Genomic DNA, 13,984 nt, shown 5'->3' with positions numbered 1-13,984 from the left:
CTATCCTGCTACTTTGGTCAGCTCAGGTAATCTGTGCTCCACTGTTATTTTACCTACACATACATGTTACTACATTTCTAGAAAGGATTGTGGGGGCGGGGCACACCTGATAACTGTAAACATTTGCTATGACTGTACTGGTATTTCAGGTACTCCATTTCATTCTGCATTCTGACCTATCATGCAGACTAGAGGCATATCAGTGTACTACAGTTCTTAGGTTTTATTGACCTACATTTCAGTTTCAGACTTCTTACCCTTCAGAACTAACATCCCACTGCCTGACCTGTTGTAGTCTGTCTGTGTAGGTCTGGAGGGGGCTGTTCTTTAGCTATCAAATAAACACATATAATCCATGAAACAGGAACACCACTGCTGGAAACAATAAATTCTTTTATTAATACGTTCTGATACCTCAGCTTCTTGCCTTCTGCTGGACAGCAACAGCAAGCCAAACCGAAGTCGGCACAAGGAAAAAACAGTGGAAGGAACAGAAAAACGTAAGACTGTTTGTTTCTAATCAGGATGCATGTGATGGACTATCTAGTGATTTTTTTGCTTCTCACAATCAAAATTATGTAAATAATCATAACAATATCAATGTTTTTCAAGAGGATGTTTGTTCAACTTCTGAAATATGTGCAGGGGGGTATGGTATTCAAGAAGAAAACAATGTACTGAAAATTGTTAATTTAACTGACATTAACATTTCTGATGCTGCTGAAAAGGTGTTACTTAGAGGGGCAAAGTTTGTTCCAACTAGAATTTCATCCCTTGCAGATATAATTATAGATGTCAAGAAGTTTTGCCATAAATTCAGTTTAAGAGTGTTTTTTCAAACAAGGCAGGGCGTGGTTTTCACTAATGAAGAAAATGTTAATGAATCTTTAGAAAAAGATGATTTATTGAATACTCATGAAAATGAAATGTTTCAATTATGTATGGGATTTGGTGGATGATTATGGTGAATCTAGTTTCATCTGAACCATTTTTTACTATATATGGATGTTTAGATATGCCTAAACTGACTTCTGATAGTAATTTCAGCCCCCCACCCCAGAAGTAGTCAAGCTATCAATGTGTTTAAAAGTTTAGTATGTAAAAAAGTTGAAAATTGTTATGGTAACTTTATAAAGATATTCTGTTCTTACAATCTTAACAAGGAAGAATGGCAGGCATTGCAGGAGTTAAGGTCCACCTTGGATAGGATAGTATACAAAACAGCTGATAAAGGAGGTAACTGGGTGTTGATGAGCATGGCTCAATATGATGAAATGGTTTCAAAATTATTGTCCGAAGAAGGATATTATGATAAGTTACAACATAATACTTTACAAAGATTTACAGAGCTAGGTGGCATTTTGGAACATGGGGAACGATTTGTTTTTTTTGAAAAACAAAGATGTTAAAAAACTGGTCATTAGCACACCCAAACATCTGTTTATGTATGCTATTCCTAAGATCCATCAAGATTTCCTTAAACCTCCAGGTCAACCCATTATTTCGGGAATAGGGTCTTTTTTGGAGAATGTGAATATTTTTTTGGACTTTCATTTAAAAAATATTTGACTGCAATGCCTTCCCATGTTAAAAATACTTAGGAAATATGTCAAGATGTTGTAGATTTTGAATGGAAAGAGAGTTATTTTGGGGGAACAGTAGATGTCAATGCTTTGTATTCTAACACTGATAGAAGATGCGGCATGGAAGCAGTGTCTAGGAAATTGGGGTTTGGACCACGTTCAACATTTTTACTGACCCTTCTTGAATTTTGTTTAACTCATAATTATTTTAAATGGATGAATGAGTTTTTCTTACAAAAGAGGGGAACACCATTATTTACATGGGGGATTTTGAAAGTCAGTTTATGGTGTTAAAAGATTATTTTGTAAAAAATGTAGTCTACTACAAAATATATATAGATGATTTGTTATTCATTTGTAAGGGTGATCAATCTGAATTTGTGGAATTCATGGAAGTTTTGAAAATAACCTACATGGATTGAAATTTACTTGGGATACCGATAGATACAATATTTCATTTTTGGATGTAATTTTTTATGTAGATAGTGACATGAGGGTACAGCACAAGCCATATTGGAAACCCACAGCTAACAATTTTCTGCTTGTGATCAGTATGCACCCCCCACCCACCTCACTGAGTCACTGCCATATGGCGAACTTAAAATGATTTTCATGAATACCTTTGAATTTAGTTTAAAGGAAGAGTGTTTAAATGAAATATACAACAGATTAAGGAACAGAGATTATGATGACAGAACATTACAAAAGGCAAGGAATAAAATCATGGGAGTAGGGGAGGATTGTACTAGGGTGGGTAGAAATTACAATGAAAGAGAAACCATGTATGGAAAAAATGGAGAAAAAGAAAGATTATTTTTTGTAAATAGATATTCTGAGTTTTCTCCTATTCTGGAAAAGATAGTGAGGTAGACATGGGAAATTGTTAGTGAAAACAATACTATTGGCTCTTTGTTTCCCAAACATATCTTGTTTTCTTACGGTAGGTATAACAATCTTAAAGAATTGTTGAATAGGAAAGGCTTTAAGCCGATATGTCAGGGTGTGATGGGTAGAATAGTTGGTACCTATAGTTGTGGAAACTGTTCAGTATGTAATCAGGTAAAGAATTTACATGGTAGTAGGATCAATGGAAAATTGTACAGGGCCAGTGAATTTTATAATTGTAATAGCTGTGGTGTGATCTATATTACAGGGTGTGACTGTGATCCCATCTCCTGGTATGTTGGTCAAACTACCAGGAAGGCCAAAGTTCGAATTTTGGAACACTTGGGTGATGTGAAAAGGCAGAAGTCAGAAAGTCCTGTTACCATGCATTTCGTGTCCAGGTATCAAGGGTCAGATAGTAATTTATTTTTCAGTGTTATAGCATGATCAATCAACGATAGGGGGAATTTAAAAAAAAACAATTAAACAGACCAGACAGTAGAATGATCATCAATTTCCATACTTTACATCCCAATGGAATGAATTTGGAAAATAATTTGAGTATTTAAAGTAGGAAGGGTAAAGTGTAATAGGTATTATATATCTCATACAAAAACAGTGTTTTCCAGTATTTTCACATGACATTTTTATGTGTATCTAAAGCAACATAAAAAACTGATAATCATTAAGTTATAGTAATTTATTTAAAAGTTTTTATATAATATGTTATAAGTTGCTTGGATGACAATGTTGATGCAAATAATTCTATGCATTGGGATATTAATTTTTTTATACATATGTACATTTAAAATCATAATTGAAATAAGAAGGAAATTTAAGGTCACTGCACCACATTATATCATAGTTAGATAGCTAGGAGATATAATTTTGATACATTTCATGAAATATACATTTATGGATTTAATGTAGTGTTTTATTTAAAAGGCATATACAATAAAAAAGATGTATTTAAGGACTTATAAAATGTATATAAAAAATGTATTGTTATTATGTCTTCATGTTTATTGTTTGACTATTTGGTGCTATCAGATGTAAAAGGAAAGTGCAATACGGTCTGGAAATGGTTATTTAAAGCACTGTTCATTTTAAGTACTGATTCAGTAGTACTGTAATTGTTAATTGATTAATTAATAATTAATTTGAAGAGGAGGAATATATACATAGGGACACAGTGGTGATGTAAAAATGTTCCAGCAGAAGGCAAGAAGCCGAGGTACCAGAACGTGTTAATAAAATAATTTATTGTGTCCAGCAGTGGTGTTCCTGTTTTGTGGATTATATATGTTTATTTGGAGACATTATGTTGGCTTGATATGTATAGATAAAATTCCTTAGCCATTAATCAGAGGCCTTAGCACAGCCTTTCTTTAAGTTTGTTTATGCCTGCCCTGCTGGCTGAGACTGTTGTTGGGTATGTGAGCCTCCTTGACTCACATTTGGCCCACCACATTTCTTGCAGTGGATTTTGTCATCTTGTCTAGTACTGGCTTCTATGGTGACACCTGTATTTGTTACAGATTTCATGCTGCCACTATAGGTGTTTACTATCTGCTGGCGTCCCATTCAGCTACTGGATTCCCTTGCATGCTCACATTCATACCATAGATACAAGTAACAAAACATACTACTCCATTCAGCAATTGATAGGGAGAGTGACTTACCTTGTGGCTGTGCCAGTAATGAGGATGGTGCTGGAGAGCTGACTATGTTGGATGCACATAGTGAACTCCCTATACATGGTTAAGCACAGGTAGTGTCATGTTTGGCATCTCTTTTACTGTATGTATGAGTCAGAGAGAAGTGGCATTCCCTGGGTTCCTGCCATGTCAGTGTATGTGCTATGCATTGTCTCTTTGCCAAGGCCTGGGTATACTGGGCATGCCTCCTTCTGCCTACTGGGGCAGGCTTAGGTTGTTCCTCCTCTGAGTCACTCTGTGCCTGTGCAAGTTTTGGCAATGGTGGGGGGCTGTGTGGCCCTCCCCCATGCTGTTCCTGATGCAGCTGTTTCTGCAGGATCATATTGTGTAGCATGGCACATGTGATGACAATTTGGGTACATGTAGCTGGTGAGTACTACAAGGCTCCACCGGATATGTCCAGGCACCGGAACTGTGACTTGAGCATCCCAAGCACATGCTCTATTATGATTCTGGTCTGTGCATGTGCCTCATTATGGAGTTCTTGTTCGGGTGCATGTGCATTTCTGATGGGTGTCCTCAGCCATGGCTCCAGTGCATAACCAGCATTCCCCACTAGGGATGTCCCCATTGGCAAACCTCTGGTACAGCTGCATCATATGCCAGATGTGGGAGTAGTGATAGCTTCCAGGGCAGCCAGCACACACATTTATTATAATGCCCTGGGCATCGCACACAACCTGGCAGTTGATGGAGGGGAAGCCCTTGCAGTTGATGTAGACCCTACCTCACTCACCAGGTAGTGCTTTGATATGTATGTGCATGCAGTCTATAGCATCCACTACCTCAGGGTATTCTGCTATTTGGTGGAAGAGATGCATATTGTGGGTCAACGTCTCACGGGTGTTGTGAAAATATACGTGCTCATCGGCATGGGCTGACATGCCATCCAGGAACTGGTGGAGTACCCTGGATGCTGATGCCTGTGAGGTCCCCATGATATCCCCAGTTGGCCTTTGGAAGGTACCTGTGGCTAATATTCTTAGTCCTATACATACCTTGGTATACACTGGGATGGGTTCCCGTCTGTTGGTTCTGTGTGTGAGATGTGGCCAGCACAGCTCAACAATTTGCTGTAGGAGGTCCCTGTCCACCCTGTAGTGCTTCACTATCTCCATCTCATGTAGGCCCTGGTAGATTACCCTGGGTCTGTACACTCTTCTCTTTCTCCTCACTGTGGGTTGGTCGTCAGCATTCTTATCCTCACCACCCTCAGCCTCTTCCACATGTTGATTTATGAGAGCTAATGCAGCCTCTATCATTTTGTTTCTATTGTTAGGTAAAATTTCCCCACTTGTGTACACCGGTGGTGTAGAGTTTGTGGGGAAAAAGCAGAGGGAAAGGTGTTTGCATAGTTTATAGTAGTGTGCTGGGCTGGGCTGCTGTCTTTGTAATTAGCTGGTTTTGATACATTTCACCTGTCAGCTATGCTAGTTCTCCTTCATTACCTTCCTACTGCTGCTTTCCCTTCCCATTGCATTCCTGTTTAAGCCCAGGAGCACGCTGTGCAAGCAAACTCAGTGCTCAGATGTGCATGGAGCTGCTATTTCCTGGTTTACTTTTTTTTTTTCATTTAAAACATGGTGCGAGGCGCGCACACCCGCTTAGGCAATGCAAAGAGTGCTTGGCAGCTTCAGACACACCCCCTTGCTTAGCTCTGCTAAGCTAAGGGCAAACCCAAGGCACAGGGCTCCAATAAGCTTACAGTATGCCTGACACACCACTCTATGATGTCAGCTAACTCTTAGGCTTGCACCATGGTCTTCCTGCACCTACACGGTTGGGTGCAGGCTAGCCATGACGGGGAATTTGGGATCCTCTCATTTGTATAGGATTGCCTGCTAATGCCTAGTTGCAAGTCTGACACTGAGCCTTCCCCCTTAGCAACCACTATTCACTGGCCTTGTTGTCTTCTGCCTGCCATTGACTTTAATGGCAAAATTGTGATTTTGCAGGGAAAGCCTTTTTTCAGGGTTTTTCTATTATTTTCCACTTAAACGGCCAAAATTGGCCAAAAAAAATAAACATTATTTTTTTTATTTTTTCAACTGTTTTCCATGCCAATGGCCATATATTTGGCCATTGGCATGCTTTAATGTTATATACACCCTTTATTTGGAGCTGTCATGGCTCCGTTTTGTAGTTTGCAGAAATGTACTCGGTTACTAAGTGAGTACATTTCTGCAGATTACACTAGTCCTGCACGGCTGGCTGCCAGCTTCCTGGATCACAAATTCACTTAGTTTGCATGGTTTTCACCTGCAAATGGAGTACTTTGCATACAGGAGCTGTGTCCATGCAGGAATAGTGCATGAACGCTTGTGCACATCCCGGGAGCTTGTTCCTGGATCTCTCGGCAGCCATATTGCCTCCAGCAGCTCCTGCACTATTCCTGCACACCGTGCAGAGCTTGCTGAATCCCAGGGCATGTGATTGTTTAAAAAGTGGAACAAACTGCATTCGTATCATGGTACAGTTGGTATCAGGGAATGTGCCCCTTTTCCCACTGTAGTATGATGTTGGTATATATAATTAAAGTAGTTGTGGTAGGTGCACAGGGGCTTGTTTACCTGAAAAACATCACTGTTTGAGCTATTTTGTGCATGTTCTAAACAGTTGATCACATGAATTCAGTTGTGAAATTTGACTTTTCAAAAAGATGATCATGGAAAACAGGGCCTTACAAAATAAGTATATATACACTAAAGCACTTACAGAAAATATGAATGAGTATATACAGTTCTGCTAGCTCTATATTCTTGCAGGAAATAAATGGATTTTTACTGTAGAAGGAAATATTGTTGCAAAGAAGTTTATTGTTCTTACATTTAATTGACATACAGAAAAATGTATATAAGAGTTCAAGAGATATAATGAAGAGTATAGTTGAGAAGCAAATTATAAAATTATGCAGGAGGGGAGATATTAGTTTTGTATGTGAGGATAGTGGCAATAGCATTTTAGTGAGAGAGCAGGGTATATTATTAGTTCTGTCTAGGCTGCCATTTCCTAATTGGTGTAACTGGAAGATTTAAGCATAGGTATATAGGGAATTTCAGAGAGCGGTAAAGTGGTGAATGGAGGCAGTAAGAGAAAAAGAAAGATGAAACGTAATGTTTAAGACGGATGTATTAATTCAAGTGCAAGAGGCAAAGTTATTAGAGGTGTAATGATTCAAGTATAGAAGGGAAACATTTTAGGGAGAGGTTATAAGAAGTCTGTGCTTTAACTAGAGGTTTCAACCTGGTGAAGAACATAAGCATGACCAGGACTGGGTAAGGTAGTTTTCTGAGTTGGATTTTATAGCTTGGGAGTTTGAATTTTTTTTTTCTGGTGGAGTGATTTATTTCCTGAGTTTGGAAATGTAACAGGATAATAATGAGTCCCCTGATGAATAATTTGCCTTAGTAGTGCTTAGTCAAAATGAATCACCTTAACAGAGGTCTCTTATGGTGGTGTAGGGCAACAATATATCTTTTAATGCAAGGCATTTTCAGGATCATATTTCAGTTTGTATGCCATAACTAGCTGAATGTAGATAGCTGTTAAGCTCTAGCCAGTTCAACTGTTTAAGGCTAGGCATTTGTAGGTTCAGTATGCAGTGGTGGTAGCTAATTTAGCTCCTTTGTTGTAACAGGAGACTAGTTTGGATTTTAGTGTAAAGCTTTATGTTTGTAATGCTCAGTAATTCAGTATGTGGTACTACCTCAGTTTTAGTGTTATTTGCAGATGTAACAGAGAAAGACTGTTTTTTGATTGAGATAATATTTTGGGATGAAGATCATCATTTTTGTTTTATTGCAGCTGAGGTGCAAGTTTGAAGTTTTCAGCTATGTTTCGATTGAAGAGAAAGACATTTGAGTGATTTCTTGGAGTTTAGATATTGTGGGTGCTGCACATATTAAGTTAAATCATCTGCATATTGTTCCATATTTGCTTGGTCTATGACAGTCTAAAGGTTGTTTATAAAAACATTGAAAAGGACTCCTGGCATAGAGCCCTGAAGGACCACTATATTAACTGGCAGAGAGAAGGAGAGGTCCTGCTGCCATTTGACTGCTTGTTGTCTTCCAGACAGATAACTAATGAACTATGTAAGGGATGATTGAGATGACCTATAAAAGAGAGTTAGTGAGCAGGTATTACGATACAATGTCCACAGCTTTGGAAAAGCTTAAGAACACTAATTACTCTACTTTACCATTGTCACTATGTTGGTTAACAGTGCTGGTGAATTGAAAGCAGGCTGTGGTTATCCTGTGGTAGGGTGTGAAACCATGCCATATTTCTGAGAGCAGAATGTTTGAATTTAGGTGATGTAGAAGCTGAACATGAATATATTTTTTCCAGTATTTTTGATAGGAGGAGAGGATTGCAATAGGCCTCTCATTTTTAAACTTTGTTTAAAAGTGTAGCCTTTATGTAAAGGCATAACAAAGGATTTTTTTTCAGATGGAAGTAACCTTTATGTAAAGGCATCACAAAGGAATTTATTTTCAGATGGAAGTAACATGTGCTTTGGATACAGCTCTATTTATGAATATGGAGAGTGAAGAAACAATTGCATCTGCAAACATTTTTAAGTAGTCCAAGGGAGATGGTCATCAGCTAAGGTGGTTGTATTTAGTTTATGTAGGAGTTTCTTAAAAGTAGAGGTATGTACTGGGCTGTAGTCAAATGGCTGATGATATTTAGAAATGGTTTCTGGTACTAAGAGGGTATTAGAGGTATTAATGTTTGCGAAGGACATTATCGTCTGTACAAAATAGTTGCCAAACTGCATGGAATCAGTTGTTTTACTGAATGTATGGAGTGGGGAGTTGGTAGCTTGAAATGGATGCAAAATTTTTTTATGGATGCCCAGAAGAGGTTGTTTGTCATATTCTATTTGGGATTTTGTCCTAATCACATGGTGGGGGTAGGTAATGAAATTAGAGTCTGTGTGTGTGTGTGTGTGTGTGTGTGTGTGTGTGTGTGTGTGTGTGTGTGTGTGTGTGTGTGTGTGTGTGTGTGTGTGTGTGTGTGTGTGTGTGTGTGTGTGTGTGTGGGTGTGTGTGTGTGTGTGTGTGCGTGTGTGTGTGGTGGAGCATGAGAATGAATGAATGGGTAAGTGTATTCATGACTGTAACTGACTTTGAGAAGCAGGACTGGATCCAGTACAAGTCTCACTTGGCAGCTGCCTAGGGCCTGATGCTAATGAGTGTGCTCTATAAATGTCAGTGCTCTAAATAAATAAATATATTTTTTAAAAAAGTGACCATGCACAACATTCAACTTTCATCCTGACTTCTTCATTCGGGTTTGCTCCACCTTGACTTGTAAAATTTCTAGAATCTTCTTTTTCATTGGCTCCAATGTAGAGCCAATGAGAGAGAAGCTTCCAGGAGCTTGTTGCAGTCAGAGTGGACCTATAGCAGACAGACCTAAACTGGCACAGTCTGTTAGAAATAAAAAAGTTAGCACATACTGCTGAAGATGTTGCAATGCCATATGGGTATAATAAGCAACTGCACAGAGGATGAGTGTGCTTGTGTGTGTGTATGCACATGGACACACTTGTGTTTGAGTTGCCTACATCTTTGAGATGCTGTTTGAGCATTTTCTGTATACATGTGCGGTGTCCAAGATAATCCTCTGGTTTGAGTACCTGATGTTTCATACTGCACATATTTTTTAAAGAGTGTTCACTTTATCCAAATATCAGCCAATACAGTTTTGAATTTCTGTGTTAAGGCCATGTGTATTTGGGCAGTAATGGTTTAATAAGCTGCTCCATAGTGTACTTGGACTTGGGTAGATTGCAAAGCTATGTCTCTCAAATAACTTGCAGAATGTCTTTGATTTTGCCTGTCCTTCATACGTTTCTTTCGAGTAAATCACTGAGCATTACATTCAGTCAATAATGCCAGACATTAGATTTTCATTCATCTTATTGTTCAGAAAATTGCATGTTTAAGTTCTACTGATGTTTTAAGTGAATTGCAATAATAGTTAAAACTTGTGCCTGATTTTAGGCCACTGTCATTCATTATTTTTGGCTTTGTCCAGCATTTTTTAGCAAAGAAGTTGACAGGTATGTGCAAAATCATCTATGTTTTTGTCCCATATTTATGCTGTCCATTGTCAAGAGTTTGATTTTCAATAAAATCACTGATGATTATAAATTTGTAGGTTCATAGGACATTATTAAGCTAGTGACCCTAGAGCCTTTATAAGCCTAGCCATGTTAATCCCAAGTTGCCCTAATTGTCCTTGGTAAGACAGGTTCACAGAGGTTACTAGATTAGAGGCCTTAGAGCCTTAATTACAATCAGTAGATAATGCCAGCTATTATCATTTCATAGTAATTGTAAAATGTTGAATTTATTAGCAAATTAATGAGCTTTGTAGTCAGTCTATATTTTCAGTCATTAGTTTCATAGTTCCTGTCAGGAAATGAATATTTATGCAACAGCTGTTATTATGTTAACTTCTTTGGTGAAATAAAGAAGTTTGCTTTTAGTCCATCCCCAGTTTTGTGGAACATTTCTGATTTTGCCTCATATTTTTTATCCTGTCCCTCATTAAATTATTAATTTTCTAGTAAATCACATAGGATTATTTTCAGTCATTAATGGCACTCGTTAGAGCTTCATCGTTCATATTATTCAGAAAATGTATGGACTGCAACATTTGTTGTTCTTTTTATTAACGTAAGTGAATTAGAATTGTTAGGCAATTACTACAGAAAATTAAGAATTTGAGCTGTTAACGAACTGTTTCCTATAGCCAGATTTCAGGGTTTGATTCCTTCTACCTCCATTTGCATTTGGTGTGACTTTGAGCAAGTCACTTAATCAGACAGCACTCCTTTTTTGCTTTTGAAAAGGAACAGTTTATTCAGTAGGCTTTTCTTATTAACAGAGAAAAATAAACAAAAAGTAGTAACCTTTAAAAATTGTCACATTGTTGGCATTTATCCTTCCATTATTTTTGATTTTGCCCAGAATACTTGAACAAAGAAGTTGAGAGGCATTTTGGGGTGTTCCTTGTAATCCGTGGCTTTATGGCAAATGTGTGTGGATTGCAGTCACTCCAAAAAGCAAAGCCAGCACCCATAGAGCATATATATTTCTTTTATTGTGGCCACATCATGAAAAATCAGTGATGAAGGCTTGGTTGCCGAAACCGGTCTGATTTTTTTTTTTGCTGGCTTTGCTTTTTTGGAGTGCTTGGAAATTTTGGGCCTTTGCATAAGCCTTATCGTGCTGGGGTGTGTCTTTGGGATTGCAGTCATTACAAAAGGACAAATGTGAGTATCCTTAAATGCTTGCTAATGCAAAGCTTGGCATTATAGCAGCTTTGTAACAATATAAAAGAAATATTTCAATTCTGTTCTTGCTTTGGGTTCTTTGTAGTTCTTGAGATAATAAGTTGAAAGGGCATGGGGGGAGTTGTACTTTATAGTTCTTATAACAAGCTGAAATACATTTCTTGGTAATTATTTGTGCCTATGTTCATTCATTTGATCACAAGCAAACAGCTGAGGTTACACAGTCATAGGTGTGGCTGCAATAGATAGCAACATGTGTGTGTGTTTGTGTTTCTGCGATCCCAGGAAGTTATGATGGAAAAGGAATTATTTCCGTAAGTAATGAGTATGGCTGGGGGGCCAAGTCCATTCTCAGCCTAGTGCCCTATTTGGTGTGGGCCTTCTTTGATGATATGTATGTCTGGTTGTATGTGGTAGGAAGTCTGATTATGTTTCTGTGTGTGAGTGTAAAGGGGAGACTTTAGTCCACATGATACATTGATGACTAGGGAAAACACTACCGCAATCTAGTCCGACAGCACTAGTGTTATCTAGCATGCAATTCAGAGATATGTTAAGGAGATGATAATGAGGGTTTATTCGATTTGGTCACAGGTACTCTGAATCACTTTTATTTCCTTATCATTAATCCAGGAGGCAATTACTGCAAGCAGTGTGCAGTTGAATCCTAGCCATATTTCTTTTTCCTAACATGGTAAATTTAAACAACCCTCCCTTTTCTACTTTTCTGTTACTTAATGTTCAGGACCCATTTTATATCAAATCCAGTCAGAGAGTGCCTTTGTCTGAGTGTTTGTTAGTTATCAATAAACGAAGGCTTAGGTAAGGGGATAACTTTAGCATCATGCAACTTTGTTGGTTTGCATATCTGTGTCTGAACCTGTCTTGTTTTGCAGTAGTGTTAAGGAAAGGATTTTTCTAAGGTAAGGTGCAGGGTTTGGGAAAGGGGAAGAGTTAGGGTTAGGGTTGGCATGCGTTAGTAAGGTGATTCAGAAGGCCAAAGCTTGGCTTACTCAGACACACACAGCAAACAAATGGAGCATGAAGGCTGAAGGAATCAAACCCTGTACCCTTGACTGTAGGAAGCAGTTTTTTAACAGTTCAGATCTTTAATCTACTGTCCACCTCAGTTTAATGCACTAATATAATATAATAATATAAAATAATATGATATAATATAATAGAATATAAAGTAATACAATATAGTATAACATAATATAATATAATAATATAGTTAGATAAAAATATGTAGATAGACAAGAAACATGAGCATTAGCATATCACTACACACACACACACACACACACACACACACACACACACGCACACATACACACACACACACACACACACACACACACACACACACACATTCCTGCACAAATCTACTGCTCTCCAATGAAACAAAGAAACAATGAATACTTGAGTGAGTGCATTTTCGTTTATAATAAATCTCTATAGCAGTGCAATAGTGCTGATGTATTTATTTCACTTTTCTACATATGTGCCATTTTGTTTACCATTGCTTCATAACACTATTACAACTGTTAATTCAAATATTGTTACAAAACACCATACACCTGAAACTTTAGTTGTAGTACTGAAGAATACTTTTTTCCTTCTTTTTGGTCTCTACTCTTTGCCAGTTACCAGCCCCTCTTGGTCAGTTGGTCAGTTCTGTCCCTGTCACTGGGAAGATATTCACCTGGGAGGAAACATAATTCTGGCAATACTCAAAGATGGCTTAAGATCTTTTCTTTAAGCTCTAACTCTGCAAGCACTCACAAAATGTCGGGGGGGGGGCATATACAATGCTGCAAGCACACAAGAGGCCACAGTCACCTGCACAAGTGAAATAAGGAAATTCAAACAGCCCTTCACCTCCCCATGAGCATGAGCAGTAGATGCCCTGCCCTCCATCAGGGAAATCACACCTTTTAGTGTGACCCCAAGTGTGCACAATTCTCTCCATCCCCTCATGAGGCAAGTGGATCATACTACTTTACTCCTCCTGCTCCTCCCCTGACTGGCTCCTCCATTACTGAAGTCACTAAATGAAGCCCGGTCACTTGGCATTTCATCTATCTGTGCTATGGGACCAGTCACGTGTTTCTTCTTTGGCTAAAAATGTCCAAATTAACCTATTCATTCCTCTTCAAACATCTTTCGAATGGATTGTGCTTCCTAGTATCCATTTTCTTATAGACAGTTTAAGACAGATTCCCAGACTGTTGAGGAAAAGTTTCTCAGTTGTGCTATTTACATTTTTCAAAAGTAACATATTGCAGAAGACTAGCCCTTGAAGTACACCCCACCTTGTTTTAGAGGTGATTGTGTCAAACTAGATATTTCTGATCCACTTTCTCTGCTATTTTGAAGACTGTTACTTTAAGATCAGTGAATTCTGATTTAGAGTGATGTGTTGCACAATATTCTTATCCAGTAAACACATTATTCTCAGACTAATTCACTAATGGGTAATGGCA

The sequence above is a fragment of the Protopterus annectens genome, chromosome 7.part0, assembly GCF_019279795.1.
Source record: "Protopterus annectens isolate FY-2018-M chromosome 7.part0, PAN1.0, whole genome shotgun sequence".
NCBI classification, from domain to species: domain Eukaryota; kingdom Metazoa; phylum Chordata; order Ceratodontiformes; family Protopteridae; genus Protopterus; species Protopterus annectens.
This window is presented reverse-complemented; position numbering follows the sequence as displayed.